Here is an 8,101-nt window from a genome sequence, read left to right as displayed (position 1 = left end):
TTTTCTTGCGTGGTTTTAGTCTCTCCGGCTGCCTTCGACACAGTCTGAAAGTCCTCTTGCTCCAATCCCTCTTGCTCCTAAATCTCATCTGTCTTTTTAAAGTGTGTACCAACTGTGAACAGAATTTCTCATTTTTCATATTTCGATCAGTGTCATCCGACTTCCAGGTTAACTGTAACCAGAGTAGCGAGGTTTTACAGCAACAGGGAATAATAGGAATTTGTCGTAGAGAGGTCAAGGTCCTGAACGGAACGGAAAAGGTGAAGCTAAAGCTATCCCTGTAAGAGACCGTGGAGGTCCATAGGGTTGTCAGACGTCGAGGCTCCCACAATCGGCTGACAGACGGCGAGGGGCAAGTGAAGACACGGGTATATCAGTTGTGTGCAAGCAGTTAATTACGGTCAGTCTGTCCAGATTAATTCTACTTGGCATGTAACTGTTGAGGACAAGAGCGAAATATGAATAATTGAAACGGGGATCACGTCCATCTGGCGTCTGTCCGTCCGCAAAGTACCCAACATCAGCGTCGATATCCGTGGGAAAAGAGCGACAGACTCGAAGACAAATGTAAGGGCCAGTACCAGAAATAACAACGCCGACAGAACGACCTATTAAGACAAAAGTGTTATAATGATAAAAATATTCTTCGTCGTGCTTAATTAAGCACCATGGCATGAAGATGTATAGGGGAGTGGAGGTATTTTTTTCCTTCCTCTTCGCTCTCACTTTGGAGCATAGGGCTTATTTCTCAGTTTCATTGATCATTTTTACAGACGGTAGGACTCCTTGGATGGTTGATCAGCTCGTCGCAAGGCCTCTTCCTAAACAGAGAACGCAAACACAGAATGAACGCATATACACACCAAACATCAATGCATTGTGTGGGACTCGAACCCACGATCCCGGCTTCCGAGCGAGAGAACACAGAGCATGCTTTAGACCGCTCGGCTACCGTGACCGGCGGTGGAGGTATAGTTCTACCTTATCCTTCATTTCGTCAGTGGATGAAGGTCAGTGATCAGCTTCGTGACCCAGAGGAAACATCTCTCAGTAACTTTTGGATGGGGACCTGTTTACTCTAATGTGGGATGCAACGGCGTACAAAGTTGCACGCTTGCTCGGTCGGACGCAGGGATCATGAGTTCGAATCCCACACAAGGTACGGATGTTTGTTGTGTGTATGCGTTTATTCTGTGTTTGTGTTATCCTGTGTTTAGGTAGCGGCCTTGCGACGGGCTGATCACTCGTCTAAGGAGTCCTACAGTCTGTAAAAATGATTACAGAACTGAATAAGAGGCCAGGGCCGCGGATGGACTGGAAGAGCCATTGAGAAAAAAAAGCCTTCATGGATAAGTGGGTAAGTAACTAAACACGTGGAAAACTTTACTTTTATGTACTTGCCTGGTTTATTTTTCGACCCTGAAGATAGAGGCAATATATTCCTCCGGAACCTCGATGAACTTCACCAGACTATGTAGCATTATATTCCAGACATCAGCACAATACAGATTGCAAGAAATGAAGAGAATGCCATGTCCTTGTTCTGCAAAGACACGGAGAAGAGAAGCAGAGAGAGAAGCCTACCCTCACAGGGGGCGCACTGCTGTTTATTGGATTGTATTGTGTGGGAGCCGACAAACATGGAGGCAGCGCGCAGATTCCGTTCTGCTGTCAGGAAGTCAGGCGCTGGTGTTCTTACGTAATGCACGCTATGAAGGCTGGAGCTGACCTACATTTTCATAAGTTCATATCGGCCGTTCCTCCACGCGTTACGTCTTTCCGTCAAGGATGTCTTGCAATTTAAAGGGAAGTAGTGTCTTCCGCAGGACGCTCTCAAGTCGAATACACTTCACCAGCGGCACCGAGGGAAAACTGAGAAGTTAGATAGAGGGACATGTGACGTCTTCACCATGGAAGGTGTCCCAAGCTTTGTTCACAGTGACTGTGGAGCTGATACAAACAGCGACAAAGCTCCGGGGACGACAAGTGGAAAACGCGGTTCACAATGAGCCGAGGATATTTCACACGCTTTTCCAAGTATAATTAGAATGACCAAGTCAAGGAGGATGAGATGGGCAGAGAATGTGGCACGAAAGTGGGAGAAGAAGAATGAATACAGGATATTGGTGGAAAAGCCTGAATAAAAGAGACCACTAGAGAAGTGAAGCCGTAGGTGGGTGGACAATATTAAAATGGATCTTCGAGAGATAGGATGGGGCGGTGTGGACTGATCTGGCTCAGGATGGGGACAGGTGGAGGGCTCTTGTGAACACGGTAATGAACCTTAGTGTACCATATAATTCTGGGAAGTTCCTGAGTAGCTGCACACCTGGCGGCTTCTCGAGAAGAGCTCAGCTCCAGGCAAGTCAGCCCAGTAGCTGTACCCATTGACCTATCCCGGCTCACCATTCAGATGTATGTATATACCTAGTTACAGTGTAGTTCGGATGTGGCGCGGCCTACCGACGTGAAAAGACGCTAATAGATTCGCTAGGTTCGCTNCCCCCCCCCCCATTTTCTGATCCGTTTCAGTATAACGTTCATCACGCAAGCCAAGCAACAAGACGCGCTGGAAATATGAGTATATTCTTGTGGGTTTCCGAGTCTTTCTGGTAGCTTAGCCCATTCCAGGAGCCGCAGGTGTTCCGGCAGGCCTTTGCCTTCAGGTAAGATGAAGCCGTGATCTGCAGGTGGCATGGAGGGGCCATGTACCGAGGGAGGAAAAAAGGGGGAGAGCACAGGAAACAGCGAGTTGCAGACTAACCTGATCGCGGGTCTGCGACTGCGCTAACAGTAACACAGACCACAAACCGTCGAATGGAATGACAGTGAATGAATTGGGATGGACGTGGAAGGAAGAGGTCGTGGACTAACATTAAGATAATTTTCTGGAGGAACTAAGGGAAAACTATGAGATATTACAGAGTGACTGTTCAGTGTTCCGGCGGGGATTCTAACACAGAACCTCCCGAACAAAAATCAGAAGCTTCACCACTTCAGTTGATTTTATTCGTGACGCAGACTGTGTTTTCGAGTCATTGTCAGAAGCGTGTCGAAGTGTTTTGTCGCTGTGTTGGCAACACTGTCCGACTTTCGGCACATTTTCGATATGCATACAGAGATATGTAGAAAAGGACATGGAACCAGTCAACAACTAGAAGCGGCACTGAGATGTAAGTGGATCCCTACTCTTCTAGCTTGACGTCATCCAGATCATGCCGTAGCTCAGCCGGTTCTTTTTTTTATTGCTAGTGGGGTGGGACTAAGTCCCTTGCACTGCAGCCACTTCTGGTCTATTGTACCAGCCCCAGATAATAGGTGAGGGTGATTGTGGAGCAATTGGGGGAATGAAGATTGGCAGGGGAAACCGAAGTACTCGGAGAAAACCTGCCCCAGCGCCTCTATGTCCACCATAAATCCCACCTGACCAGACCCGGGATCGAACCCGGGCCGCCGCGGTGGGAAGCCAGCGACTAACCGCTTGAGCCATGGCGCGGCCCTAGCTCAGGCGGTTAGTCGCCGGTTTCTCATCAAGGCGGCCCGATTTCAATCCCTGGTCATGCCATATGGAATTTGTGTTGGATGAAAGTGGCACTGGGACGGAATTCCTCCGATTATTTCGGTTTCCCCTGCCAATTTGTATTCCACCAGCCTCTCCATAATAATTAATCATTTTACCGTCGACGCTATACAGCAGGCAGGATAGCTAAGTCGGTATAGTGACAGGCTACGGGCAGAACGGCAAGGGTTCGTTTGCCAGCAGTGGAAAGAGTTTCTTTGTACTGCACTCCACCCAGACATACGCAGGATCTTATGCAATGCGTACCGAGGGCTCTTTTCCTTTGGGAAAAATCGGTCGGGGCGTGAAGCTGACAATTCACCTACATCTAGTACCGGGGTCAAGAATGGTGGAACTACACCTCCACTCTTAATGTCTTCACGGCGTGGTGCTCCATAAATTTAATGTAGAGAAATATTTACCTTACCCTTACGTGTCATCGATGCTATACAGGATGTCCCAGGAGGGAATGTCATTATTCTTGGAGGTCATAATATCGGTCATTCTAAGAAAAAAAAGTGTACATGTGCATGTGTCCTATTCCGAACGGTTTCCGAGTTAGAGCTATTTTATTGTATAGTTCCAAAATTGTTAATAATTGTTGATTACTTCATCAGGAATCGAACCTGCGACCTTTGAGCCAAGATTGCAAGGCATAAAATGATGGGATGATTAGAGAACATTGAATTTGGTGGAAGTGGCCTCGGCCTGAAGTGAGAAACTATCCCGGAATTTACTAGGACGGATTAAGAAAAGCCACGAAATATCCTAATCAATGCAGCTGATGTCCGGGCCGAGGTTCGATCCCGTGTCCTACCGAAAACCAAGCAAATGTCATAGCCACTCAACCGTCACTTTCGATAGAGAATATCAGCTGGGAATCGAACCGTACCCACTAGCTCCGTTAATGAACGATGACATTACAGTGAGTGAACAACCGGAGGTTCGAACTCTGTGACGGTTGTTAGCAATGTTTTCAGCTCCACTGCGTCACAAACGCTGTCAGGACATAGTCACTTCCTGGCCGAAATGTTTACTGCCGTGGGTTGAGGTCGCAGTGTGAATCTAACCATTCAATTGCACCATCATTTAATTATGAATAATTATATTATCGCCCCTCGCAGTGACCGCGCCTTATAAAGGGCGGGACCTCATGGTCGTCACGGGTAGCAATACCGCTCGAGGCACGGATCCTATGCCGTGGCAGTTTCCTTGAGCTCTGCTATGTAAAGCGTCTAAGAAAGGTGTCACAAGTACTTAGCTAAGAGAAATATTGACCCAGAACTCCTTTGCTGACTCCTAAGAACTAATGTGCGCACTACGTGTTTTTGTTTCACTCAGTAGAAGAAACTGACGCATGCGCAAAACGTGTTGGCAGCCATAATCCTTTCTCCGCAAATTTTGTGAGCGGGTCCGATTTATATAATGACTTGCTTCACAACGGGCTCATCCTCCGCACAAAGAGTCTTGTTAAATGTTGTTTCAGAAGTATTTCAGAAGTAGAAGTTCATAAGGAACTTCATTAGGATATTTGTACTCCATCTGCTATGGGAACGAGAGCTTGCCATCGTCAGTTAGTGACGTAGACTGTTACGTCATCATTAGAAAGTATTCTTTTATTGCTAGTGGGGTGGGACTAAGTCCCTTGTACTGCGGCCACTTCTGGCCTATTGTACCAGCCCCAGATGATAACATTGAAGATGCCGCCACGGTGGGAAGCCAGCGACTAACCGCTTGAGCTATGGCGCGGCCCATCTTACGAGTGTAAAGTAACTAGATTCTAGAAGTCTGTGACAAAGGTACATTGGTACAAATATTATGTTTCTGGACATTATTTAGCGTCTTGTTTTTATCTAGAAACACCGTCATATTTACTTTCCAAAACACAACGTTTCGGAGACTGGATTCTGTCTCCCTCTTCAGGTAAAACCCACTCAGTTGGGCCCAATCGATAGAGCTAGTCCCTACGCGTATGTCCGGATCTTATTTAGAAATGATAAATTTCTCATATCCCTGAATGGGTTTCGGGTTCTCGGCGATAGGGATTATATTGTCAACATACTTTCAGTATTCATACGCCGGTGGGAAATTCAAATGCGCTTACACTGAGGTAAGAAGCTATAATCGTGATACCTGTTTCGCTCTTCACAGAGCCGTGTAATGAAGGGAGATTGCTTACGTGTACATTGCAGTTTTATACATGTAGTCTTCAAATGACAGACTATAGCAAACCCTCGCTAATCCGGTTACAGTTCATCCAGATCGAAAAATGAGAAATGCTGTTCACAGTCGAGTAAAAGTAAAGCTATCCCTGTAACAGGCCGTGAAGGCGAATAGGGTTGTGAGACGTTGAGGCTCCCACATTATCTAGACAATCGGCTCACAGATGGCGGTAAGGTTGTCAGCCTTAAGCGCTGGCCGCGCTTTACTCCCCAGGAAAATTATTTAATTAATTTCAAAAGACATATGTCATTTAGGAAGGCAGATGGGACACCTGTCTGTTCAGACAAAACTTGACAATTTATTCTTCAAACCTGCGTCATTACATTAAAAAAAAGTACAACTTCTGAGCCTTCTATCGATGAATAAATATATTTATAGTTTTTTTTTTGGTTTTTAAGAAAATGCTCTACAGTGATATTTTATTTATTTTCATCAGCACTACTCATTTCATTATATTCTTCATTTATTTGTGTTCTGAGCCTCTTGTTGCTTTCTAGGGCTACCGTTTGCTTCACTAAGCCGGATGACCTCCTCCCAGTCACTCCCGACAACAAGGATCTACTACATACAGAGTAACACCTTACGGCTGTCGGGGCTGCAGGAATATCTTGTTAAATTATTTTCATATATGCTTCGTAGGGAGTATTGGATAACGCAGTGTTGGTAATGGTATGCAAAGATGTCTATTAGATTTAATAATTGTCTTATTTCGTGACAATTAACATAAAATGTAACAGTCAACATTCTAAGAAACCTACGAAAGAATTTTCTTCCGGGAAGCTGCCTGCACAGAATAGGACGTACCCGCGTTACTACGTTACACAAAGATGGCGGCGAAGTGCAAGTAGACGTACTTACATCAGATCCTTGCGCCAGGGACTGCACACGCCAGAACTTACTTGTAACAGAAGTGTCACGACAGTTTACTGGAGCAGAACTCACTTCAACTTACCTGAAACACACAAGAAGAAACACATCAACATTTTATAAGGTACAACAAAGGATGAAAGACCGTTACATAATCCAATATCCGTCAGTATCATTTCATATTCTAAACAGCATTTATGTAAGTTACTGATGTCGTTAGTTTTGTGGGTTGTTATACCATGTTGTCTCGTAGGTATTAAACGACGTTTCGGGTTAACCTTCTCCCACAAACAACACAACACCCCGACGGTGTCAAAACTACCACTTACAAGACAACACGGGAATTCCTCATAGACCGTATGATAACAGCGTCTTCTTACGCCTTCTGGTCACTGTCTTTCCTTCGATAACTTCTTTTAGAAGGCAGTTACTGCGTAAGATATGACCACTCCAATTAGCCTTCCGTTTTCTTATTTCGTGTAGGATATTCCTCTGCTCACTGACTCTAAATAACATTTCTTCATTTCTCACATAATCGGTCCAACTGATCTTCTCCATCCTTCTCCAACACCACATTTCGAAGCTTTCCAGGTGTTTCTGATCTACTGCCCTAAGTGTCCAAGTTTCAGCCCCATACAAAGCGATGCTCCAAATGTAGCATTTCACTAGTTTCTTCCTCAAATTTAAGTCCAATTTGCTGGTAAAAAGATTCTTCTTCTTACTAAATGCAGCTTTTGCCATGGCAATCCTGGATTTAATTTCACTAGTACACCTTCCATCATCTGTTAACAAGCTACCCAAATATTTAAAACATTTCACATTCTCCAGTTGTTTTTGGTCTATCTTTATTGTGACTGGGGTTCGTTGTCTCGAAATTTTCATTACTTTTGTTTTCTCCACATTCATTTCCATGCCATAGCACCTTCCAATTTCAATTAGTCTATCAATCATGCCCTGTAGCACAGTTTCTTCCTTAGCCATTAACACAAGGTCATCTGCATATTTCACAGTTTGAATAATTTGCCCTCCTACTTTGAAGTCTCCGAGACCATCCAGACATTCCTTGGTAAGGCATTCGCTGTACAAGTTGAAGAGAACTGGTGATAAACAGCATCCTTGTCGAACTCCTCTTCCAATCTGCACACTTCCTGTCTCCCCTCTGTCCAGTCGTACTCTAACTTTCTGATCCATGTACAATTTGCTAATCCATCTTCTTTCACGCCAATCGATACCTGTTTCTTTTAGAATCTGCATTAATTTCGTCCAGTTTACCCGGTCAAATGCCTTCGGCCAGTCTATGAAGCAAACACACAGATCTTCATCTATCTCAAAAGGCATAACATTCATATACACAAATAATATTGTAACGTGTTTGGAGTAGATACTTTCATGGGAACGCAACAACAATGGGCCGTTGCCTGGAGAAAACAAAGGCGTTTCCTTGTAGACGTT

The sequence above is a fragment of the Cryptotermes secundus genome, unplaced genomic scaffold, assembly GCF_002891405.2.
Source record: "Cryptotermes secundus unplaced genomic scaffold, Csec_1.0 scaffold1228, whole genome shotgun sequence".
Classification (NCBI taxonomy): Eukaryota; Metazoa; Arthropoda; class Insecta; order Blattodea; family Kalotermitidae; genus Cryptotermes; species Cryptotermes secundus.
Note: the sequence above shows the minus strand (reverse complement) of the source record.